We start from the raw sequence: 27,500 nt of genomic DNA, 5'->3' as shown, positions 1-27,500 counted from the left end.
CCGACCTCGAAGCAGTTTTATTTGGTACAAGTGTGACCAGTAGATGGCAGTCACACATGAGAGACACCTCTTAACTACAGGTTGATGACCCATGTTCAATAAATGACTGTCAGGTTTAAACATTGATGACATCTATTAAAACAGACAAGAAGCAAGGAAATAAACAGAGACAGGATTCAATTTTGCTCAATTTGAGGAGAGACGCGTCGACTGTACTCTCAGTTCAGTCTTCCACCACGCTCTGGCGAAAGATTGTACCCCACCCCTTTTTATTTGGACTTTCCCTGTTTACATAACAACAGCTGTTTCTAAAGGAATGGGGGGTATGTAAACAGCCATTGTTTTCGGTCACATTAACACAAAAGAAAAATATGCCTCGGGCTTGGGCTGGTCCTGGATCGAGCTTGGGCAGGTCTTGGATCAAAATCGATAACCCCTCCCGTCTCCTCCCATCGTACACAATGGAATTTTACAAGCCTTTGGCTTGGTACAACAAAGACAGCTTCTGTCTGCTCGCCGGAAGTTTCCGAAAACGGAAACTTTTTTAATAACTTACACATAATTACCGTAATTTCCGGACTATAAGCCGCACCTGACTATAAGCCGCACCAGCTAAATTTAGGGGAAAATACAGATTGCTCCATATATATGTCGCACCCGACTATAAGCCGCAGGCGTTTTGATGTGTAATTACCGTAGTATATAGGGGTTCCTGCTACCACGGAGGGGATTGTCGGGACAGAGATGACTGTTTGGGAACGCAAAGCGTCCCATTTATTAACAATAAATCTTTCAATCAAACTTTCACATCTTTGACATGGCGAACAGCATTCGTGCAGAGTACAAATAATACAACGGTATTACCGGTAGTCAGTCTTTAATCATTGTGTCATTGTCTTCCACCTGCGTACTAAAACCACCGAAATCCTCTTCGTCGGTGTCGGAGAAGAACAGGTCCAAAATGGCGTCGTCAGCCTAGTCAAGGGTACGTGCAGCAGCTCTATTTCCTTCTTCGACAGCCAGATTGATTGCCTTTAACTTAAAAGCAGCATCATATGCACTTCTCCGTTTGTTTTCCATATTGAGGGTGTTTGCATGAACACTTCCTTCGCGCAAACTGTCGCTGACGCTCTCCTACTCTTTGTTTTGCTCTCGTTACCTGGCGCCAGATGTCTGCCTCGGTCTCGCGCATCCTCGATAGTGCGCGCTCCTGGTTACCGTAAGCCGTAAAAAAAAGCCGCACCGTCGTAAAAGCCGCAGGGACCAAAACGAGGGGAAAAAGTAGCGGCTTATAGTCCGGAAATTACGGTATTCTAACAATGACACTAGCAAGTTCGTTCAAGCAAGCAAGACCAAAACTTTGATGTTTCATGGAGAATATAGAACTTTGCACACGACGCTCACAGAACAGTCCAAATGTTTTATTACGACTTTGGTAAGCTTTGAAGCTGCACTGCTTGATGGAAAGTGGAGCATTAAAGCTACCGTAGTCAGATGTGCTGTGCTTCAACATACGGCTATTATAGTGTTGCTAAAAGGGCCCTAAAATGGTACCTATTAGGAGACATTATCTGGCATTTTGTTTCGCAAAACCAAATGTTCTTACTTATTGGTACCTGGTGATGTGTATTTGGGATCTGCATAAGTCCAAAAAATTTGGATGACTGCGGTCAATTTTCTTTGGCCAACAGCAGAGGCTTATTCACATTCCATTATTGTTTGTTAGCGTTTCTCACTGCAACCGATGCCTTCACTGCAGAGGGTTTTTTGCAGTTTTGCACATTCTAGTTCATTAAAAAAACAGTTGAGCTGGTACCGGGCTGTGGCATAGCAGCACTGGTTGTTAACAAAGAGGGACTCGAGACTGGGGTTGGTGATCTCACAGTCAGTTTTGTCTCCGACTCACACATAAGACATTGTATTAAGATTTATTCTCAGGAAATTTGGTTGTTTTCTGCACAATTCCTCAAAAGTTCAAGCCTTAAAGGGGTCCTATTATGCAAAACTATTTGTTCTTACCTGTTGGCACCTGTGTTTGTGTATTTAGGATCCCCAAAAGTTCTAAAACATTGAAACCCGACCATGGAGGCATGGCAGTGATACTTATAAAACAATCTTGCCTTCCTTCATATCTCTTCCAAATGAGCCATTTAGAATTCGACTAGTTAGTGCGGTATTTGTCCCTAGTTACGTCAGTATATATATAGGTTTGCTCACTAAGTTCCTTATTTTTCTGTATCCTCTTGTTGTGGGGCAGATTGGCTCGTACATGCACACGCATTTTCTGCTTTTGCCATTTCTAATAGGAATTAGCGTATAGTTCTAACTTATATCTGACAGTAGACTCCATATGGAAACGCTAAAAAGGGAAAAGAAGCAGTCGAAGTGTACGCACTTTAAATAAAACGGCCTACAAAATGGTGCATCCTGAAGCAATGGTCAGAAGGCGGTTTGAAGGTGGTCTGTAAAACATCCTCTTTGCAAAACCACCATGACATGTTCTGTAGACCACAAGGAAGTGTTTTAAATGTAGGAAAAATATGACCCTTTAATTTGGTCTGACTGGTCTGGACTTGATCTTTCTTGTTCTCGCATTGAGCTTTCCTTGGTAGATTTGCTTGGGTTTTGGTCTTGATTTTGTCTCATTCTGCCTTGGTTTTGTTCTTAACTTTGTCTCACTTTGCTTGGGTCTTTAAATTGATCTACTTTGGTCTGGTTTTTGTTTGTCAAATTGCTTTGGTCTTGGTCTTGACTTGGTCTCAATCTACCTTGGTCTTGTTCATCAGTCTATTAAATTGCTTTAGACTTGGTCTCGATCTACATTGGTCTTGTTTTTGACTCTATTACATTGCTTGAGACTTGGTCTTAATCTACATTGGTCTTGTTTTTGACTCTGCCTCACATCACTTGGGTCTTGGTCTTGTTCTGCCTTAGCCATGGTCTCGTCTTGAGGGCTCCTGGTGGATTTGCTAGCTTCAGTCCTCAAAACTTTTTGGGGCTTGTGTGCTATATCTTCTCTTAGACAGTTTTCAAACAATGCCTCTTCAAAGCACTGATTCCACATCTTCACCACAGTTATACTTATTTTTACCCACCGAGTGCTTCCCTCCTTCGGCTTTTTCCCGCACACTTGTGCCGTTTGCTACCTGTACAACCCTTGGCGGCTTGGAGGTAGTTTGTTGATGAGCCGCAGAGAAAAAAAAAAAATCTAGATCCCTGCTGAAATATTTAGCAGTGCTTGGCATGCTGGGTGTGGAGCGGTGGGTGTGTCGGGGGGGAAAACACCAGGCTCTGAATGTTTCCCAACCTTGTAGTTGAACATTTGCATGGCTGTGTAAGACAATGACAAATATAACCGCTATCTTCAAGCTAAAAAAAATCTTAAAGGCCGACTTAAACCCAGTACTACCGACCACGCAGTCTGATAGTTTATATATCAATGATGAAATCTTAACATTGCAACACATGCCAATACGGCCGGGTTAACTTAAAAAGTGCAATTTTAAATTTCCCGCTAAACTTCCGGTTGAAAACGCCTTTGGATGATGACGTATGCGTGTGACGTAGCCAGTGAAACAGAAGTATCGGTACCCCATTGAATCCAATACAAAATAGCTCTGTTTTCATCTCATAATTCCACAGTATTCTGGACATCTGTGTTGGTGAATCTTTTGCAATTTGTTTAATGAACAATGAAGACTGCAAAGAAGAAAGTTGTAGGTGGGATCGGTGTATTAGCGGCGGACTACAGCAACACAACCAGGAAGACTTTGACTCGGATAGCAGACACGCTAGCCGACGCTGGCCACCGACCGCACGGATGATCGTAGTGAAGTCCTTCGTCCTTCCGTTGATCGCTGGAACGCAGGTGAGCACGGGTGTTTGATGAGCAGATAAGGGCTAGCTGGCGTAGGTGGAGCGGTAATGTTTTTATCATAGCTCTGTGAGGTCCCGTTATACTAAGTTAGCTTCAATGGCGTCGTTAGCAATAGCATTTTTAAGCTTCGCCAAGCTGGAAAGCATTAACCGTGTATTTACATGTTCATGGTTTAATAGTATTGTTGATTTTCTGTCTATCCTTCCAGTCAGGGGTTTATGTATTTTGTTTCTATCTGCATTTGAGCCCGATGCTATCACGTTAGCTCCCTAGCTAAGTTAGCTTCAATGGCGTCGTTAGCAACAGCATTGTTAACCGTCGCCAGGCTGGAAAGCATTAACCGTGTAGTTACAGGTCCATGGTTTAATAGTATTGTTGATCTTCTGTCTATCCTTCCAGTCAGGGATTTATTTATTTTGTTTCAATATGCAGTTAAGCACTATGCTATCACGTTAGCTCCGTAGCTAAAGTGTTTTGTCGATGTGTTGTCGTGGAGATAAAAGTCAATGTGAATGTCCATTTCGCGTTCTCGACTCTCATTTTCAAGAGGATATAGTATCCGAGGTGGTTTAAAATACAAATCTGTGATCCACAATAGAAAAAGGAGAGAGTGTGGAATCCAATGAGCCAGCTTGTACCTAAGTTACGGTCAGAGCGAAAAAAGATATGTCTTGCACTGCATTCTAGTCCGTCACTCTAACGTTCCTCATCCACAAATCTTTCATCCTCGCTCAAATTAATGGGGTAATCGTCGCTTTCTCGGTCCGAATCGCTCTAGCTGCATTGGAAACAATAGGAACATATGAGGAGGCGATCAACTGACTACGTCACGCTACTTCCGGTACAGGCAAGGCTTTTTTTTATCAGCGACCAAAAGTTGCGATCTTTATCGTCGATGTTCTCTACTAAATCCTTTCAGCAAAAATATGGCAATATCGCGAAATGATCAAGTATGACACATAGAATGGATCTGCTATCCCCGTTTAATAAAAAAAAATCATTTCAGTAGGCCTTTAAGAGTGGGGAACTTCTACCGGGGCTGTTAAAGCAGGAGATCTACGCACGGTTGTACCTGTTGGTTTGAATAATTAACTCAAAATTTTTCAGCTGCCACAAAATTGTATTTTGCAGAGTACAACCATTATATTTTCAGCAAGCATTTTTACTACTCTGTATCTTAAAGGACAATGCTGTTGAAAGTAAACATGGATGTACTTTAGAGCAGGGCTGCAGTAATCGAAAAATCTATCAAATCTTTTGATTAATCGGGTAATTGGATAAAATAAACACTTTTTTAGCCTCAATGTGTATTTTAGGTAAAACAATCGAAAACAATTTTATGCTTAGCATAATCATTTCATTTTTATAATAAATTTAAAGTTAAAGTCCCAATGATTGTCACACACACACTAGGTGTGGCGAAATTATTCTCTGCATTTGACCCATCACCCTTGATCACCCCCTGGGAGCTGAGGGGAGCAGTGAGCAGCAGCGGTGGCCGCGCCCGGTAATCATATTTGGTGATTTAACCCCCAATTCCAACCCTTGATGCTGAGTGCCAAGCAGGGAGGTAATGGGTCCCATTTTTATAGCCTTTGGTATGACTCGGCCGGGGTTTGAACTCACGACCTACCGCACAACATTGATCAAAATGGAAATGTTGCTTTTAATGTGTGCATTAATTTTTTTTTAAAAACTACTTGCGGCTCTTCACACCACATAAATCATAGCGCCATGAAATCCTGATATCTATTGAAAATTAGATAATCTTAGTCATCTCATCATGTGAATCACATCTTACTTATTTGTGAGACCTGCTGTGTTTAATATTCATTTATTTAAATCAGGAGTGCCCACATTTTCAGCAGGCAAGCTACTTTAATTAAATAAATACATATATATATATATATATATATATATATATATATATATATATATATATATATATATATATATATATATATATATATATATATATATATGTATATGTATTTATTTAATTAAAGTAGCTTGCCTATATATGTATATATATACAGTATATATATATATATATTACATTAAAGGTGTACAAAATACATGCATGTTTAACATATAGATTCCTTTTTTTCCATGAAGACAAGAATATAAGATACTGTATTACCTGATTCTGATGACTTGCATTGATTGGAATCAGACAAGATTCACAGTAGTGCTGACAACGTCCACATTTTCAATTTTACATTGTGGAGGACAAAAAAAGTTCCCTCCTTTCTGTCCAATATCACATGCAAGTGGTTGGTTTTGGCATCTTATTTGTCCAGCTTCCGTATTCGTTTTTCTACACTTTACAAGAAATAAATTGGCGGCAAACTCTCCGTGGTTTGCTAGCTTGTTTGCGCTAGCTTTCGAAGACTCTTATTTTGTTAGCGCAGGCAGGATGGAGCAGCACTTTTATTGTGAAGACAGGAACTGTGCAGTCAATCTTTAGGCTTTTGACGGAAGGTACTGTTGAAATAAAACGTATTTATTGCCTTCCCGTTGGTCATTATTTCTTAATAAAGATCTGGCAGTAGCCAGCGTCATCTCACAAGATCCTTGGGTGACCTGATTGTCAATCAAGTGACGCATGGTGAAGATTTATGATCGCTAATTTTAGGTTTATTTTTCTATTTTTACTCTCTGCGATCGACCGGTAGCTTGCGATCGATGTAATGGGCACCACTCATTTAAATTGTGTTACAAAATGAGAATAGGAAGTGAACAAATGTGATTGTAATTGCTATGAAGTGGAAATGGGTAGGATTCAACAAGCTCTGCTTCTTACTACACCTTTTCACACAGCACATTACACCAGTTTTAAAGTCTCTGCATTGGCTCCCCGTCCGTATCAGGGTCAATTTTAAAGTTCTATAATTAGATTTTAAATGTCTCAATGGCCTTGCGCCTTCTTACCTATCTGACCTGCTTTTACCAAACCAAATCTCCTCTTGTTTTTGCCCATTCCAGGTCCTAAATTGGCTGTCAAAGTCTACCAACTTGTCGGATTACCTACTCAGACATCTTCTGTCCAGGTGAGATGCATGATTTATGATCCACAATAAACTTACAGGAAGCAGCAGACCACTCGATGATGTAAACATAGGGACACACGGAAGTGATCACGGCGCCGCTATAAATAGTTTGTCTGCGTTAACTTATACTTGGTTAATATTCAAGTGCACGGAATGTAAAGTGAGTATTGTTGGCGCTTTTTGATGGGCGGAATAGTGGAGCTCCCATTGGCTCGAAGAATGCTTTCCCGCCTGATAAGACCTGATTAGTCCATAAGAGAAAGAGATGATACAGTATTATCTGCTCACAGATGCTACCTGGTGCTTATTTGAGCACACTGCAGCTAGTCCTGGATAGTCCCACTCCTTAATGCTTCAGTCGCACGCAGGATTCTCACAGGAATAAGGCAGAAATATAACCTTACCGACTGTATGTCTCCTACTGACTGGAACCCAATTAAGCACCTGTGGGGCATCCTCATTTGGAATGTGTCCAACATCCATCAGAAGTTACCAGTAACGAAGTGTACGGCTCTGGTAAGTACCTTGCCCAAGAGCATTTAGGCAGTGTTAGATAACAATGGTGCTCGGACTAAATATTCACACCAAGCACATGATTTGAGCATGCTCACTCGGAGGTATGCTCACATACACAATAGTGGTTGCTTTTTCAGTGGAAAGTAAATCTAGACCAGTGTTTTTCAACCACTGTGCCGCGGCACACTAGTGTGTCGTGAGATACAGTCTGGTGTGCTGTGGGAGATTATCTAATTTCACCTATTTGGGTTAAAAATATGTTTTGCAAACCAGTAATTATAGTCTGCAAATTATGTGTTGTTGTTGAGTGTCGGTGCTGTCTAGAGCTCGGCAGAGTAACCATGTAATACTATTTTATATCAGTAGATGGCAGCCGGTAACTAGTTGCTTTGTGGATGTCGGAAACAGTGAGAGGCAGCGTGCAGGTAAAAAGGTGTCTAATGCTTAAACCAAAAATAAACTAAAGGCAATGAAGCTTAGGGAAGGCTATGCAGAACGAAACTAAAACTGAACTGGCTACAAAGTAAACAATAACAGAATGCTGGACGACAGCAAAGACTTACTGTGGAGCAAAGACGCCGTCCACAATGTACATCCGAACATGACATGACAATCAACAATGTCCCCACAAAGAAGGAGAAAATCAACTGAAATATTCTTGATTGCTAAAACAAAGTAGATGTGGGAAATATCGCTCAAAGGAAGACATGAAACTGCTACAGGAAAATACCAAAAAAAGAGAAAAAGCCACCAAAATAGGAGCGCAAGACAAGAACTAAAACACTACACACAGGAAAACAGCAAAAACCTCAAAGTAAGTGAGGGCGTGATGTGACAGGCCGTGACAGTACACCTACTTTGAGACAAGAGCTATATTGATGCATGCGTGGTTATGGTTTAAAACAGGGGTCACCGACCTTTTTGAAACCAAGAGCTACTTCTTGGGTACTGAAGGGCTACCAGTTTGATATACACTTAAATAAATTGCCAGAAATAGCCAATTTGCTCAATTTACCTTTAACTCTATGTTATTATTAACAATTAATGATATTTACACTTAATTGAACGGTTTAAAAGAGGAGAAAACACGAAAAAAATGACAATTAAATTTTGAAACATAGTTTATCTTCAATTTTGACTCTTTAAAATTCAAAATTCAATCGAAAAAAAGAAGAGAAAAACTAGTTAATTCGAATCTTTTTGAAAAAATTAAAAAAATTATTTATGGAACGTTATTAGTAATTTTTCCTGATTAAGATTAATTTTAGAATTTTGATGACATGTTTTAAATAGGTTAAAATCCAATCTGCACTTTGTTAGAATATATAACAAATTGGACCAAGCTATATTTCTAACAAAGACAAATCATTATTTCTTCTAGATTTTCCAGAACAAATTTTTTTAAAGACATTCAAAACGCTTTGAAATAAGATTTATATTTGAATTTTAATCATAATAAGTTTGAAGAAATATTTCACAAATATTCTTCGTCGAAAAAACAGAAGCTAAAATGAAGAATTAAATTAAAATGTATTTATTATTCTTTACAATAATAAAAAAAAAAATACTTGAACATTGATTTAAATTGTCAGGAAAGAAGAGGAAGGAATTTAAAATTAAAAAACGTATATCAATCAATCAATCAATGTTTATTTATATAGCCCTAAATCACAAGTGTTTCAAAGGGCTGCACAAGCCACAACGACAACCTCGGTACAGAGCCCACATACGGGCGAGGAAAACTCACCCCAGTGGGACGTCAATGTGAATGACTATGAGAAACCTTGGAGAGGACCGCATATGTGGGTAAACCCCCCCCCCCCCCCCTCTAGGGGAGACCGAAAGCAATGGATGTCGAGTGGGTCTGACATAATATTGTGAAAGTCCAGTCCACAGTGGATCCAACACATCAGCGAAAGTCCAGTCCATAGTGGGACCAGCAGGAAACCATCCCGAGCGGAGACGGGTCAGCAGCGTAGAGATGTCCCCAACCGATGCACAGGCTAGCGGTCCACCCCGGGTCCCGACTCTGGACAGCCAGCACTTCATCCGTGGCCACCGGGCCTGTGTCCTCCCCCTCCATAAGGGAGAGTGGAGCAGAGGAGAAAAGAAAAGAAAAGAAACGGCAGATCAACTGGTCTAAAAAGGGAGTCTATTTAAAGGCTAGAGTATACAAATGAGTTTTAAGATGGGACTTAAATGCTTCTACTGAGGTAGCATCTCTAACTTTTACCGGGAGGGCATTCCATAGTACTGGAGCCCGAATAGAAAACGCTCTATAGCCCGCAGACTTTTTTTGGCTCTGGGAATCACTAATAAGCCGGAGTTCTTTGAACGCAGATTTCTTGCCGGGACATATGGTACAATACCATCGGCAAGATAGGCAGGAGCTAGACCGTGTAGTATTTTATACGTAAGTAGTAAAACTTTAATGTCACATCTTAAGTGCACAGGAAGCCAGTGCAGGTGAGCCAGTATAGGCGTAATATGATCAAACTTTCTTGTTCTTGTCAAAAGTCTAGCAGCCTCATTTTGTACCATCTGTAATCTTTTAATGCTAGACATAGGGAGGCCCGGAAATAATACGTTACAGTAATCGAGACGAGATGTAACAAATGCATGGATAATGATCTTAGCGTCGCTTGTGGACAAAATGGAACAAATTTTAGCGATATTACGGAGATGAAAGAAGGCCGTTTTAGTAACACTCTTAATGTGTGACTCAAACGAGAGAGTTGGGTCGAAGATAATACCCAGATTCTTTACAGAGTCGCCTTGTGTAATTGTTTGGTTGTCAAATGTTAAGGTGGTATTATTAAATAGATGTCGGTGTTGAGCAGGACCGATAATCAGCATTTCCGTTTTCTTAGCGTTGAGTTGCAAAAAGTTAGCGGACATCCATTGTTTAATTTCATTAAGACACGCCTCCAGCTGACTACAATCCGGCGTGTTGGTCAACTTTAGGGGCATGTAGAGTTGGGTGTCATCAGCATAACAGTGAAAGCTAACACCGTATTTGCGTATGATGTCACCCAGCGGCAGCATGTAAATACTGAAGAGTGCAGGGCCAAGAACCGAACCCTGGGGAACTCCGCACGTTACCTTGACATAGTCCGAGGTCACATTGTTATGGGAGACACACTGCATCCTGTCAGTAAGATAAGAGTTAAACCAAGACAAGGCTAAGTCTGACATCCCAATACGCGTTTTGATACGCTCTAATAAAATATTATGATCAACAGTATCGAATGCGGCGCTAAGATCAAGAAGCAGCAACATAGATGACGCATCAGAATCCATCGTTAGCAATAGATCATTAGTCATTTTTGCGAGGGCTGTCTCCGTAGAGTGATTTGCCCTGAAACCGGATTGAAAAGGTTCACAGAGATTGTTAGACGCTAAGTGTTCATTTAGCTGCTGTGCAACAAATTTCTCGAGGATTTACGAGATAAACGGAAGGTGGGACACCGGCCGGTAGTTTACCAAGAGATCAGGATCGAGGTTAGGTCTTTTGAGTAGAGGATGAATAACCGCTTTTTTGAATGCTAGGGGAACAGTGCCAGAGGAAAGTGATAAGTTTATAATATTTAACACTGATGGACCTAATAACACAAAAAGCTCCTTGATAAGTTTCCCAGGAATTGGGTCAAGTAAACATGTTGTTTGTTTTGTCCCATTTACACATTTTAACAATTCCTCCAATGTTATTTCATCAAAGAGAGAGAAACTATTTTGGAGGGCAGTGTCCGTCGTATATGCAGTCGTATCTGTGTTAATAGAACCCAGTTGTGGCTGGGATGTGTTGTCTTTAATCTCTTTTCTAATGAGTTAAATTTTCTTATATGTGTTTAAAAATCCTAAAATCATTTTTAAGGTTGTATTTTTTTCTCTAAAATTGTCTTTCTGAAAGTTATAAGAATCAAAGTTTATGAATTCATTTTAAACAAGTGAAGACCAAGTCTTTAAAATATTTTCTTGGATTTTCAAATTCTATTTGAGTTTTGTCTCTCTTAGAATTAAAAATGTCGGGCAAAGCGAGACCAGCTTGCAAGTAAATAAATACAATTTAAAAAATAGAGGCAGCTCACTGGCAAGTGCTGCTATTTGAGCTATTTTTAGAACAGGCCAGCGGGCGACTCATCTGGTCCTTGCGGGCGACTTGGTGCCCGCGGGCACCGCGTTATTGACCCCTGCTTTAAAGTCAAATTTGACAAATTTTTACTGTCAACTGAGTTTTGTTTTTTAATGATTTCTGCTGGTGGTGTGCCTCCGGATTTTTTCAATGAAAAAAATGCGCCTTGGCTTAAAAAAGGTTGAAAACGCTGATCTAGACGACTAAAAGCTGTACACTGACTATTCTAAACATATCCAAAATGCATTTTTATGGTATTGTCCTTCAGAAGATGAAACAAAATGCTTGGAGAAATGTGACATTCTCCCACTGCAAATGTGCTCAGATGGTTCCTCTCTCAATTTGTACTAAATCTAGCGTTCCTAAGAGACTCTGATCCCCACCCCCGCCCCTCCTCCTCCCCCAACTCCTCTTTTCCTTTTCCACACTCTGCCGGATCTTCAAAACGAATCTCGGCTCGGCCTCAAATCCGGCTTTAATGCCAGCATAGCTCGACAAAATGGCAGGGTAATTTGTACAGACGGGATAAAACGACGGTGAGGATGAGGGGAGCTCCGCGCTCCATGTTGGGGATGACGATGACAAGATCCACAGGGCCAGCTGGAGCAAAAGCCTCCTGGTTGCTCTGCAAAAAATGTTTGGATCAACTGTTAGTCCAAAGTCATTTCCTAATGGGATCATTTTGTGGCAAAAACTGCTTCAGGTTCTGGTGTTTCTTTGGAGCGCAGATTGTCAGAATGCTGGCACAGATCCGCGACGGCGGGGTCACTCCTGCAATTATGGAAAGGTCAGGACCCGCTGTCGTGGCAACTGTTTGAAAATGCCTTGGCAACGGCGCACGCGACTGCCGTAAAGCTGCAATTAGTCGGCGACGACGTAACTGCTTGCGTGGGATGGTGAGGACAAATATAAACACACGAGCAAAGGAAATGGAATACAATTCTAAACATATAAATCAGTCATGAAATATTTAAGTCAATATCATATGAAAATCAGGCAGAAAATAAAACACTCAAATATAAATGTACATTAAAGGCCTACTGAAACCCACTACTACCGACCACGCAGTCTGATAGTTTATATATCAATGATGAAATCTTAACATTATAACACATGCCAATACGGCCGGGTTAACTTATAAAGTGACATTTTAAATTTGCCGCTAAACTTCCGGTTCGAAACGCCTCTGAGGATGACGTATGCGCGTGACGTAGCCCGGGGAACACGGGTATGCCTTCCACATTGAAGCCAATACGAAAAAGCTCTGTTTTCATTTCATAATTCCACAGTATTCTGGACACCTGTGTTCGTGAATCTGTTGCAATCATGTTCATTGCATTATGGAGAAGGAAGCTGAGCAAGCAAAGAAGAAAGTTGTTGGTGCGAAATGGACGTATTTTTCGAACGTAGTCAGCAACAACAGTACACAGCCGGCGCTTCTTTGTTTACATTCCCGAAAGATGCAGTCAAGATGGAAGAACTCGGATAACAGAGACTCTAACCAGGAGGACTTTTGACTTCGAACACAGACGCCTGTAGAGAACTGGGACAACACAGACTCTTACCAGGATTACTTTGATTTGGATGACAAAGACGCAGACGTGCTACTGTGAGTATGCAGCTTTGGCTTCTAAACATTTGATCGCTTGACCGTATGTGTGCAACTTTTTTTTGCGTATGTACGTAACTTTTTTTTAAATATATAAGCTTTATGAACCTTGGGTTAGGTGAACGGTCTTTTGGGCTGAGTGATTGTGTGTGTTGATCAGGTGTTTGAATTGTATTGGCGTGTTCTATGGAGCTAGGAGCTAGCATAGGAGCTAGGAGCTAGCATAACACGTACCGTACCGTACGTGCGCGTCACGTACGTAACTTTTTAAAAATATATAAGCTTTATGAACCTTGGGTTAGGTGAACGGTCTTTTGGGCTGAGTGAATGTGTGTGTTGATCAGGTGTTTGAATTGTATTGGCGTGTTCTATGGAGCTAGGAGCTAGCATAGGAGCTAGGAGCTAGCATAACAAACACGCAGGTGTTTTTATGCAGGATTAATTTGTGGCATGTTAAATATAAGCCTGGTTGTGTTGTGGCTAATAGAGTATATATATGTCTTGTGTTTATTTACTGTTGTAGTCATTCCCAGCTGAATATCAGGTCACCCCCGGCTCTCACAGCATCTTCCCTATCTGAATAGCTTCAACTCCCCACTAGTCCTTCACTTGCACTTTACTCATCCACAAATCTTTCATCCTCGCTCAAATTAATGGGGAAATTGTCGCTTTCTCGGTCCGAATCTCTCTCACTTCATGCGGCCATCATTGTAAACAATAGGGAACTTTGCGTATATGTTCAACTGACTACGTCACGCTACTTCCGGTAGGTGCAAGCCTTTTTTTTATCAGATACCAAAAGTTGCAATCTTTATCGTCTTTGTTCTATACTAAATCCTTTCAGCAAAAATATGGCAATATCGCGAAATGATCAAGTATGACACATAGAATAGATCTGCTATCCCCATTTAAATAAAAAAATTTCATTTCAGTAGGCCTTTAAAATACAAAGAAAATTGTTGTGAAATACATAAATCCTTAAATAAAGTCGAGGTTTCTGTGGTTTATCCGTTATACAGTGCTCAATACCGGGGTAGAGCGGAATATACAGAAAAAACACAGAGGCTATATCATCCCTACAAGCCTGTTTCGCAGGTTTCCCTGCCCTTCGGGGAAACCTGCGAAACAGGCTTGCAGGGATGATATAGCCTCTGTGTTTTTTCTGAAAAATCCCCTGACGAGCAGAGAAACCCGCGAAACAGGCTTGTAGGGATGATATAGCCTCTGTGTTTTTTCTGTATATTCCGCTCTATCCCGGTGTTTTTTTTTTTTCGTTTTTTTTTTTATAAAGAAATACAATCATGTGTGCTTACAGACTGTATCCCTGCAGACTGTATTGATCTGTATTGATATATAATGTATATATTGTGTTTTTATGTTGATTTAATAAAAAATAAATACAAAAATTCAATTTCTTGTGCGGCCCGGTGGTTGGAGACCACTGCTCTAGAGTCCAGTGGCGACATGCTTTATTTACACCACTGCATCCGACGCTTTGCATTGGACTTGTTGATGTATGGCTTAGATGCAGCTGCTCGGCCATGGAAACCCATTCCATGAAGCTCTCTGCGTACTGTACGTGGGCTGATTAGAAGGTCACTTTCGTCTATGCGCTTCAGCATCCGCTGACCCCTCTCTATCAGTTTACCGTGGCCTACCACTTGGTGGCTGAGTTGCTGTTGTTCCCAAACTCTTCCATTTTCTCATAATAAAGCCGACAGTTGACTTTGGAATATTTTGGAGCGAGGAAATTTCACGACCGGATTTGTTGCACAGGTGGCATCCTATGACAGTTCCACGCTGGAAATCACTGAGAGCGGCCCATTCTTTCACAAATGTTTGTAGAAACAGTCTCCATGCCTAAGTGCTTGATTTTATACACCTGTGGCCGGGTCAAGTGATTAGGACACCTGATTCTCATTATTTGGATGGGTGGCCAAACACTTTTGGCAATATAGTGTATGTTTTGTTAAACCACTAATAGTAACATTGTTGTATTTTTGGATTAGAAAAATGTAACTGTGAGCAAGTTGCAAACAGCCCATTTAAATGTTGCCACAGGAAACAAGCCAGTGTACAACTTGACTCGGCTTACTGTCGTGTTTGGGAAGTGAGCGCGGTACTCTCGGTGCCTGTAACAGTTCAAAGCCAACTGTCAGATTTGTTCAACGTGAGCTGTGAAGGCGCTTGTCTTTCGCATCATTTGACCAAAAATAATTGCACCCCATGTGGTGTCGTAATGGAGCTCAGATAAACTTAGATCAAAACGCCTTCAAGAAGAAGGGAAGAATAGACAGGATACTTTCTTGTCGGCTTTCATTTGTCTTATTTTGTGCTATCTACAGACCACCACATGAAATATACCAATGTTCCTTTTTTTATTTTTTTTATCTAATTGTGTAATATTTTATTTTTATTTAATTGTGTTCAAAAGTCTATTTTGGTCCGTGTGAGCAAAGTGGAACATTCTGCAGATTCCAGCAAGCTTTACTGGCTACTCGACACAAATCCCGGAGTCATTCAGGCTGCATATTTGTGGTTCGGACCACAATTAAAAATATACACTTCACTACAATTGAGGACACCGAGGTCATGTCTTCTGTATTTTTAAAGTGACAAAAAGAATATAATATAATGGGACATTGTGTGCGCTAGTGTACCAAAATTATTTTGATTATTTTTGGTACTTTTCTAAAAGAGGGGCACCACAAAAAATTACATTATTGGCTTTATTTTAACAAAAAAAATCTTAGGGTACATTAAACATATGTTTCTTATTGCAAGTTTGTCCTTAAATAAAATAGTGAACATACGAGACAACTTTTCTTTCGGTAGTAAGTAAGCAAACAAAGGCTCCTAATTTAGTCTGCTGACATATGCAGTAACATATTGTGTCATTTTCCATGTTATCATTTTGTCAAAATTATTAAGGACAAGTGGTAGAAAATTCATGATTAATCTACTTGTTCATTTACTGTTAATATCTGCTTACTTTCTCTTTAACATGTTCGGTCTACACTTCTGTTAAAATGTAATAATCTCATTCTTCTGTTGTTTGATACTTTACATTCGTTTTGGATGATACCACAAATTTGGGTATCAATCAGATACCAAGTCGTTACAGGATCATACATCGGGCATATTCAAAGTCCTCATGTGTCCAGGGACATATTTCCTGAGTTTATAAACATAATATGAATACAAATTTAAAAAAAAGAAGATGTGATGCCAAAAAATATCGACATAATCATAGTAATATCGACTAGATACGCTATTATACTTGGTATCATTACATTATAGTAGATGTTAGGTGTAGATCCACCAATGGCGTTCGTTTACATTTTGACGCCGGTGAGCTATGGTGTGTAGTGAAGCATGTTTAGCTATTCCTCGTCCTGCAGGGATGATACTTGTAAGAAACGTACTTTATTTGTCGCCATGGAGACCAGGATTAGTGATTTAAAAGTAGCTAAAACACTGCCGACGGCGGATGGACGTTAGCCGCTAGCTAGCTAGCAATGTCTTAAAGCACCTCTTCCTGAGGGCGTTTCAGTGTTATAACTTCAACTTTATCTTTAGTTTTTAAGCCAAAATGCGTCCGTTCTCCTTTTCTGTCTACACACCGTGTTTGCTTGTAAGTACTCCGTATTTGTGCGCTGCCGAACATGCTCGTCTGCTCATAAAACCAGCAATGACACGACACGGGGGTGCGGGACCGGTACTTTTCATAGGCGGTATAGTACCGAATATGATTCATTAGTATCGCGGTACTATACTAATACCGGTGTACCGTACAACCCTAGTGTGCGCTGTACATCACCGTGCGGTAGATCACCATCTCTCAATATACAAACCCCGTTTCCATATGAGTTGGGAAATTGTGTTAGATGTAAATATAAACGGATTTAATAAAGAACATTTTACAACAATTAATCTAGGGATCTAGATATCTGGTCAGGACACTCCTCACTCTTTTGCCTTCACCTTCATTGTCCATTCGTTTTTGGTGACTTCATATACTCTGGACCTGGACCGCGACATACAATGCGGACAATAACTGATACAGTCTGCTTTGCCAGTCCTAAAGCATTCGCCGTTTTCCGTAGTCTTCCCTCGGCGGCCAGGTCATCACATCCACGGGAGCCCGCATTCTCGTTGTCTCTCCTTCGACAAATGGACAAAGATTTTCGGTAAGTAGAATCACAGCTGACATTCGAAAGTTCTCTTGCCGTCTGAGAAGTGTTGTATCCTAAATAGCTGCAATCGCTTTCTCTTAAGGTATTCATGTGATTTCCACAAGCGTCTGTACATGTAGAAGAATGAAAAACACGGGCATGTCTGGATGACTCGCCTCCATCTTTCCAGTGGTTAGCTCCGGTTGTTATGAAGCTGGCCGTGGCGCGTTCTTTCTGGTGTCACTTGCTCTCTGAACTCAGTTTGTAAAAGATCAATGAGTCCATACAGAGCTAAGAGCCGGAGATTGAAGAAATAGACGGCGCACTTACCAGTGTAAAAAATTATCCAAGGATGGGAACTTTAAATAATGATTTAGTGTGGCCGAAACGGGGCTTATACTAAATAATTATTTGTTTGTAGGGGTTATCCGGCTTAGTGTAGACATAGCCTGAGTGCACAATTTGGTTTGCTTTGGTATTTTTGTCATGCGGGCCCAAAGGCTGCATTGTAAAGAAAGTGTTATATTATATACATGTCATAAAAGCTGCCTAATCAAGGCCTGACTTAGTTTTTTTTGCAGATTTTGGTCCCATGGCGAGAATACAAGTGTAAACACTAAGCAAACCGCACCAAGTACCTGATCTGTTTTTCCAATTTTTTTGGTCGGGACCCGAGAAGAGAACCTCAAGTGAGAACGCAGCTTCAGTGTCACCTGGGAGTCAAATGTGACGGGCGAGGGTTGGTCCTGGGATCTCGCTGCGAGAGTTGTGCGTATTGAATTTGCAGCATATGAGTTTGTGAAGAGGTGGATTTTTATATTATTTATATTATTATTATTATTATTATATTATTATTATTATTATTATTATATTATATTTTTATTATTATTATTATTATTATTATTATTATTTATATTATTTAATTTTTTATTGTTATATTTATATTTTTATTTATTTATTATTTTATATTTTATATATATATTATTATTATTATATATATTATATTTTTATGTATTTATATTTTTATATTATATTATTTTTATATTTATATTTTATATATTTATATTTTTTTATTATTTTTATTATTATTATTATTTTATTATTATTATATTATATTATGTTATATTATATTATTATTATATTATTTATATGTATATTATATTTTTATATTATATACAGTACATGTCATAAAAGCTGCCTAATCAAGGCCTGACTTAGTTTTTTTTGCAGATTTTGGTCCCACGGCGAGAATACAAGTGTAAACACTAAGCAAACCGCACCAAGTAGCTGATCTGTTTTTCAAATTTTTTGGTCGGGTCCCGAGTAGAGAACCTCAAGTGAGAACGCAGCTTCAGTGTCACGTGGGAGTCAAATGTGACGGGCGAGGGTTTGTCCTGTGATCTCGCTGCGAGAGTTGTGCGTATTGAATTTGCAGCATATGAGTTTGTGAAGAGGTGGATTTGTATATAATTTATATTATTATTATTATTATATTATTATTATTATTATTATATTATATTTTTATTATTTTTTTATTTTTTATTTTTATATTTATATTTGTATATATATTATTTATTTATTTATTATTTTATATTTTTATATATATTATTTTATATATATATATATATTATTATTATTATATATATGTTATATTTTTATATATTTATATTTGTATACTATATTATTTTTAAATTTATATTTATATTTATATATTTATATTTATATTTTTATTATTTGTATTATAATAATTGTTATTATTATTATTATTATTATTATATTATTATTATATTATATTGTATTATTATTATTATTATTATTATATTATTTATATTTATATTATATTTGTATATTATATACAGTACATCCAATCCAATCCACTTTATTTATATAGCACATTTACACAACAAGAATGTTTCCAAAGTGCTGCACAGCCATAATTAAAAACAATATTAAAAACAATGCTACACCAATGACTGAATAAAAACAAAGAATAAATGAATACAAAACCAATACAGAGACAATATAAAAAATAAATATGATTAAAAACGATTTTAAAGGGTAAAACCAATTAAAACAGTAAAATAGACATAAAAATTTATAAAAAAAACACACAGGACAACAGAGGACAGAAGACCACACAACTCACGTTGTGTTAAAAGCCAAAGAATAAAAGTGGGTCTTAAGACGAGACTTAAAACACTCCACTGTGGAAGCAGTTTGAACATGGAGGGGCAGAGTGTTCCAGAGTTTAGGGCCGACCACAGAGAAGACCCTGTCTCCCCTGGCTTTAAGTCTCGTCCTGGGCACCACGAGCTGGAGCTGGCTCTCGGACCTCAGAGCGCGCGCAGGAGTATACATTTGGATGAGGTCCGAGATATACTGAGGTGCCAGTCCATGTAAAGCTTTAAAAACAAACAGCAAGGATTTAAAATCAATTCTAAAATGAACAGGTAGCCAGTGCAAACTCCGAAGAATTGGGGTTATATGCTCGCGTTTCCTGGCCCGTTAAAAGTCGTGCTGCCGCGTTCTGGACTAACTGCAACCGGCAGTACATGTCATAAAAGCTGCCTAATCAAGGCCTGACTTAGTTTTTTTTTTGCAGATTTTGGTCCCGCGGCGAGAATACAAGTGTGAACACTAAACAAACCGCACCAAGTAGCTGATCTGTTTTTCCAATTTTTTGAGTAGAGAACCTCAAGTGAGAACGCAGCTTCAGTGTCGCGTGGGAGTCAAATGTGACGGGCGAGGGTTGGTCCTGTGATCTCGCTGCGAGAGTTGTGCGTATTGAATTTGCAGCGTGTGAGTTTGTGAAGAGGTGGATTTTTATGTCACGGCTATATTTTGTTGCCTGACATGCAACTTTCAGGAGCCTACTCGCACTCTGAAAGGAAACAAGTGTGGAGGCAGATGCATCTGACGCCTTTCCTGAGCCCTGGGCTTGAGTACTTACACAAGAACATCCCTCCACACACACACTCACACACACTGCTGTGATCCATAGTGACGTGTGTGTGTGTGTGTGTGTGTGTGTGTGTGTGTGTGTGTGTGTATGCTGCACTTCACGTTGGGCCCCATTAACACTGCAGGTCTTAATGGCCAATTACCATTTAGTGCCCATATCCTAGTTTTACTGTGCAAAGGCAACCTGTGTTTGTCAGTTAGTTAGTAGCAGGTTTGCGTGGAAATTGCAGCACCGATTCCCGTGAAACGTCGCAGATACGTGGAACCTTTGACTTGCAATAGGTCATTTAATTTCCGTGCAAAAGGAATTAAAAATGTGGGTGTAGAAAGTTGTTTAATTTTGTGGAATTGCTTGTAGCAATGCCACTAAAATGCAATAGTAATACATGGGATGAGTTTTTTTTAAAGGTGAGGTGAAACATTTTTGGGGGTAATTGAGTGGAATCTACAATCATTCAATGAGGAAGGATTTTTTTTAAGTATAAAAATAATAGTCAAATAAAATAATAGTAACAATTTTAAATTAACATGTAAACTTCTCAATTCATTAATTCAAGAGTGAAAAAAATTATTTTCATGATAAATTCATATATTCCATATCCTCCTTATTTAACATTTTTATCGTGTTTTGATGTATTTTTTTTTTTTTGCTTATTTGTTTCATATTGCTTTACCACCAGGCATATGTTTTAAAGCAGGGGTGTCAAACATACGGCCCGCGGGCCGGAACCGGCCCCCAAGGAGGTTCGATCAGGCCCGCAGGATAATTTGAAAGTGGAAAAAATGCATAAAAGACATGGAATTAATATTTTAAATTCGCTGCAATTCATGGATTATCCGCTAAGGGGCGCACTCTTTCCATCAGAGTAGAAGACAAGCCGCATCACTGAGACGGACTGAAAACAGCAGACGGTATCAATGCGCCATCTGCTGCTTGTTACGACGTTGTTAATACCTTGGTCTCTACCTCTCCGCTACACCCTCATTAGCCAAAATGTCGTTATCCAAACGGAGAAAAGTAGATAAGGAGTGTAGAATTTTCAAAGAAAAATGGACCACGTCCTATTTATTTACAGAGATGCACGGAAAACCTTCGTGCTTGGTGTGTTTGCAACAAGTTTCGGTACTGAAGGAATATAATATTCGACGCCACTACGAGACTCATCACAGCGAAAAATATGACGGCTTGCAAGGACAACTGAGAAGAGATAAGATTAACGAATTGCTGGCGGGTCTGAGGAAACAGCAGTCAACTTTCATCCAGAGCCGAGAAGTCAGTGAAGCAGCGGTAAAAGCCAGCTACCTAATTGCTAGCGGAATAGCATTAGCATCGAAGCCGTATTCCGACGGTGACTTTGTTAAACGATGCATGATGAAGGCGGCTGAACTTGTATGTCCCGAGAAGCGACAAGCTTTTGCCAATATTAGCCTGACGAGGAATACTATAGCAGAGAGGATTTCGGGTGAAGTGTCTTGCCCAAGGACACAACGGACGTGACTAGGATGGTAGAAGGTGGGGATTGAACCCCAGTAACCAGCAACCCTCCGATTGCTGGCACGGCCACTCTACCAACTTCGCCACGCCGCCCTACATATGTTTTGCCCTAAATTAGGCATTTCCAAGCATAAAAATGGCGAAATGAACTAAAAAATACCAATACTACAGCAGTATTGGCCACTGTTTGAGACCAAACCAATCAGAGCACGCTGTTCAGTATCATGGCCACTGATTGGCTCAGCCTGAGGCAGCATTAATATATTGGATTAGAAGAGTGTAAAGGTGACCAAAGAAAGTAATTTAATGTCTAAGGGGGCTTTTATTATGTTAAAAATGTATTTAGAAGGTAGTAAACACGTCTTTTTATGCCCTATCTCAGGGGTCGGCAACCCAAAATGTTGAAAGAGCCATATTGGACCAAAAAAACAAAAACAAATCTGTCTGGAGCCGCAAAAAATAAAAAGCCATATTACATGTGTCATGAGATGTAAATTTAATTAAGAGGACTTAAAGGAAACTAAATGAGCTCAAATATAGCTACAAATGAGGCATAATGATGCAATATGTACATATAGCTAGCCTAAATAGCATGTTAGCATCGATTAGCTTGCAGTCATGCAGTGACCAAATATGTCTGATTAGCACTCCACACAAGTCAATAACATCAACAAAACTCACCTTTGTGTATTCACGCACAACGTTAAAAGTGTGGTGGACAAAATGAGACAGAAAAAGAAGTGGCATAAAACACGTCCTAGAAAGTCGGAGAAAGTTATGCATGTAAACAAACTATACGGTGAGTTCAAGGACCGCCAAAATAAGTAGGACAAAACGGCGCTCGCCAAATACTTGAATCAGTGAAGCACGTTTAATATAAACAGTGTGATTTATAACAATTACGGAGGTTTGTGTCATGTTTGTCCTCCTACAGAAACCATACTAAAACAAAAAAATTGATTTTTTCCCCCTCATCTTTTTCCATTTTTCATACATTTTTGAAAAATCTCCAGAGAGCCACTAGGGCAGCGCTAAAGAGCCGCATGCGGCTCTAGAGCCGCGGGTTGCCGACCCCCGCCCTATCTATTAACATGTTTGATTTATAATGAATGATTCCTACTTTGGGGAAATTAATTTATCCCGGTCATGTCCAGAACCAAAATAAATGAGGAATAACTGTCTAATGTGTATATTTATGGAATGTACATGTTTTTTATACACTTTATTGCCAAAAGTATTTGGCCACCTGCCTTTACTCACATAAGAACTTGAAGTGCTATCCCATGGAATTGTCCAACCTGTTTTGGTATCCTGGAGCATTCAAAGTTCCTTTCACTGGAACTAAAGGGCCAAGCCCAAACTCCTGAAAAACAACCCCACACCATAATTCCTCCTCCACCAAATTTCACACTCGGCACAATGCAGTCCGAAATGCAGCGTTCTCCTGGCAACCTCCAAACCCAGACTGGTCCATCAGATTGGCAGATGGAAAAGCGTGTCTCAACTGCTCTAGAGTCCAGTGGCGACGTGCTTTACACCACTACATCCCACGCTTTGCATTGGACTTGGTGATGTATGCCTTAGATGCAGCTGCTCGGCCATGGAAACCCATTCCATGAAGCTCTCTGCATACTGTACGTGGGCTAATTGGAAGGTCACATGAAGTTTGGAGCTCTGTAGCATAGTGCAGAAAGTCTTTGCACTATGCGTTTCAGCATCCGCTGACCCCTCTCTGTCACTTTACGTGGCCTACCACTTGGTGGCTGAGTTGCTGTTGTTCCCAAACTCTTCCATTTTCTTATAATAAAACCGACAGTTGACTTTGGAATATTTAGGAGCGAGGACATTTCGTGACTGGATTTGTTGCACAGGTGGCATCCTATGACAGTTCCACGCTGGAAATCACTGAGGTCCTGAGAGCGGCCCATTCTTTCACAAATGTTTCACAGTCTCCTTGCCTAAGTGCTTGATTGTATACACCGGGCCACGTGATTAGGGCACCTGATTCTCATCATTTGGATGGGTGGCCAAATACTTTTGGCAATATAGTGTATATTTGAGCTAAAACAAAAAGCCAAATTGATAATTAAAATTACAAAAAAATCATTTATTAAAATGAAAAATATCCCATTTTAGATAATCTATTGCAGGGGTCACCAACGTGGTGCCCGCGGGCACCAGGTAGCCCGTAAGGACCAGATGAGTAGCCCGCTGGCCTGTTCTAAAAAATAGCTCAAATAGCAGCACTTACCAGTGAGCTGCCTCTATTTTTTAAATTGTATTTATTTACTAGCAAGCTGGTCTCGCTTTGCTCGACATTTTTAATTCTAAGAGAGACAAAACTCAAATAGAATTTGAAAATCCAAGGAAATATTTTAAAGACTTGGTCTTCACTTGTTTGAATAAATTCATTAATTTTTTTACTTTGCTTCTTATAACTTTCAGAAAGACAATTTTAGAGAAAAAATACAACCTTAAAAATGATTTTAGGATTTTTAAACACATATACCTTTTTACCTTTTAAATTCCTTCCTCTTCTTTCCTGACAATTTAAATCAATGTTCAAGTAAAAAAAGAATAATAAAAAAACATTTTAATTTAATTCTTCATTTTAGCTTCTGTTTTTTTGACGAAGAATATTTGTGAAATATTTCTTCAAACTTATTATGATTAAAATTCAAAAAAATTATTCTGGCAAATCTAGAAAATCTGTAGAATCAAATTGAAATCTTTTTTCAAAGTCTTTTGAATTTCTTTTAAAATTTTTGTTCTGGAAAATCTAGAAGAAATAATGATTTGTCTTTGTTAGAAATATACCTTGGTCTAATTTGTTATATATTCTAACAAAGTGCAGATTGGATTTTAACCTATTTAAAACATGTCATCAAAATTCTAAAACTAATCTTAATCAGGAAAAATTACTAATGATGTTCCATAAATTATTTTTTTAAATTTTTTCAAAAAGATTCGAATTAGCTAGTTTTTTTCCTTTTTTTCGGTAGAATTTTGAATTTTAAAGAGTCGAAATTGAAGATAAACTATGTTTCAAAATTTAATTGTCATTTGTTTTGTGTTTTCTCCTCTTTTAAACTGTCCAATTAAGTGTAAATATCATTAATTATTAATAATAACGTAGAGTTAAAGGTAAATTGAGCAAATTGGCTATTTCTGGCAACTTATTTAAGTGTGTATCAAACTGGTAGCCCTTCGCATTAATCACTACCCAAGAAGTAGCTCTTGCTTTCAAAAAGGTTGGTGACCCCTGATCTATTGAATAGAAAGCAATTGTTTTAACTAAACCAATACATTTATTTCATGATCAATAGGGGTGTGGGAAAAAATCGATTCGAATTCGAATCGCGATTCTCACGTTGTGCGATTCAGAATCGATTCTCATTTTTAAAAATTCAATTTTTTTAAAAAATGTATTTATTTATTTAAAAAAACATTTATTTATTTTATTTATTTATTTTTTAATTAATAAATCCAACAAAACAATACACAGCAATACCATAACAATGCAATCTAATTCCAAAACCAAACCCGACCCAGCAACACTCAGAACTGCAATAAACAGAGCAATGAGAGGAGACACAAACACGGCACAGAACAAACCAAAAGTAGTGAAACAAAAATGAATATTATCAACAACAGTATCAATATTAGTTACAATTTCAACATAGCAGTGATTAAAAATCCCTCATTGACATTATCATTAGACATTTATAAAAATGTTTTAAAAAAGAACAATAGTGACACAGTGGCTTACACTTGCATCGCATCTCATAAGCTTGACAACACACTTTGTCCAATATTTTCACAAAGATAAAATAAGTCATATTTTTGGTTCATTTAATAGTTAAAACAAATGTACATTATTGCAATCAGTTGATAAAACATTGTCCTTTACAATTATAAAAGCTTTTTACAAAAATCTACTACTCTGCTTGCATGTCAGCAGACTGGGGTAGATCCTGCTGAAATCTATGTATTGAATGAATAAAGAATCCTTTTGAATCGGGAAAAAAATCGTTTTTGAATCGAGAATCGTGTTGAATTGAAAATAAATCCATTTTGAATCGAATCGTGACCCCAAGAATCGATATTGAATCGAATCGTGGGGCGCCCAAAGATTCACAGCCCTAATGATCAATACCCATGTACATTCACAGCTTTTTTAAACACTTGTGAGTGGGAGCCGCATCACTGCAATATTCTCAGTCAGTCAGTCAGGTTGTCCTCATTAACATCACACCCTGTAGCTCTGCACCTGTTCATCATTATCCTGCTTGTTAGAGCCTCGTCTGCACATACCGTAAATGATCATGTTATCCATTCCACCTTATTATACCGCTTTTCACTTCAAGACCAAAGGCACTTTGCTGGGTTCCAGGTGAGGTCTTACAGGAGACAAGAAGAAAGGTTAATATCGTTGATGTGTCAGCGAGGGCAGGATGTCCGCGAACAGAGGGTGCTCTTCCTGTGGCGGTTCAAGTCGGCAGTCACGAATGCGGCCTACGAGGGCCATCATGGCGACTCGCCTCACCTCCTCCGTAACCATCTGGACACAGGCTTTCCTCGTTCTGCTGTGTGCATGTGATGGGAGGTTCTCATATATCCTTATTTTGTTTGTAAACAAGGTTAAACCAACCCATGCAGAGCAAACATTGTCAACATTCTCACTACTTTACCCATGTTTGCTTTTCTTGTTCAATTATATTTTTCAAAATAGGCCAACCATAAAAGCAATGTGCGGGTCACAATTTGGACACCAGTGTTTGGAAGTATTTATTATTTTAAAATAATACATATTTATACTTTCGGTGTGGGTCTTTTTTGCAACCAAACATAAAATGGATTTGCAACAGCAAAAAAAGTTTGTAGCCCAAAAAATATTTTCAACCAAAAAAACAAAACTATTTGTGACCAGAAATATTTGCATACAAAAAATGGATTTGAAAATTTAAAAAAACGTTTTAGTAGCAAATCATTTGATGAATTTGTTTTATCATTTCATTATCCATCATCCATCCATCCATCTTCTTCCGCTTATCCGAGGTCGGGTCGCGGGGGCAGCAGCCTAAGCAGGGAAACCCAGACTTCCCTCTCCCCAGCCACTTGGTCCAGTTCTTCCCGGGGGATCCCGAGGCGTTCCCAGGCCAGCCGGGAGACATAGTCTTCCCAACGTGTCCTGGGTCTTCCCCGTGGCCTCCTACCGGTCGGACGTGCCCTAAACACCTCCCTAGGGAGGCGTTCGGGTGGCATCCTGACCAGATGCCCGAACCACCTCATCTGACTCCTCTCGATGTGGAGGAGCAGCGGCTTTACTTTGAGCTCCTCCCGGATGACAGAGCTTCTCACCCTATCTCTAAGGGAGAGCCCCGCCACCCGGCGGAGGAAACTCATTTCGGCCGCTTGTACCCGTGATCTTGTCCTTTCGGTCATAACCCAAAGGTCATGACCATAGGTGAGGATGGGAACGTAGATCGACCGGTAAATTGAGAGCTTTGCCTTCCGGCTCAGCTCCTTCTTCACCACAACGGATCGATAGAGCGTCCGCATTACTGAAGACGCCGCACCGATCCGCCTGTCGATCTCACGATCCACTCTTCCCTCACTCGTGAACAAGACTCCGAGGTACTTGAACTCCTCCACTTGGGGCAGGGTCTCCTCCGCAACCCGGAG

The 27,500-nt window shown here is 39.4% G+C and overlaps 1 protein-coding gene across 1 annotated transcript in view; it reads left to right on the top strand.

The window, feature by feature from the left end:
* Positions 1 to 27,500, top strand: part of LOC133658899 (interleukin-1 receptor accessory protein-like 1-B) — a 1,088,311-nt gene that overhangs the window by 249,046 nt on the left and 811,765 nt on the right. Inside the window, exon 3 of the mRNA XM_062061400.1 lies at positions 6,863 to 6,927. The gene's annotated coding sequence lies outside the window, so the exon portion shown is untranslated. The remainder of the gene's footprint in view (positions 1 to 6,862; positions 6,928 to 27,500) is intronic.

Source organism: Entelurus aequoreus, linkage group LG10, assembly GCF_033978785.1.
Source record: "Entelurus aequoreus isolate RoL-2023_Sb linkage group LG10, RoL_Eaeq_v1.1, whole genome shotgun sequence".
Classification (NCBI taxonomy): Eukaryota; Metazoa; Chordata; class Actinopteri; order Syngnathiformes; family Syngnathidae; genus Entelurus; species Entelurus aequoreus.
This window is presented reverse-complemented; position numbering and strand designations above follow the sequence as displayed.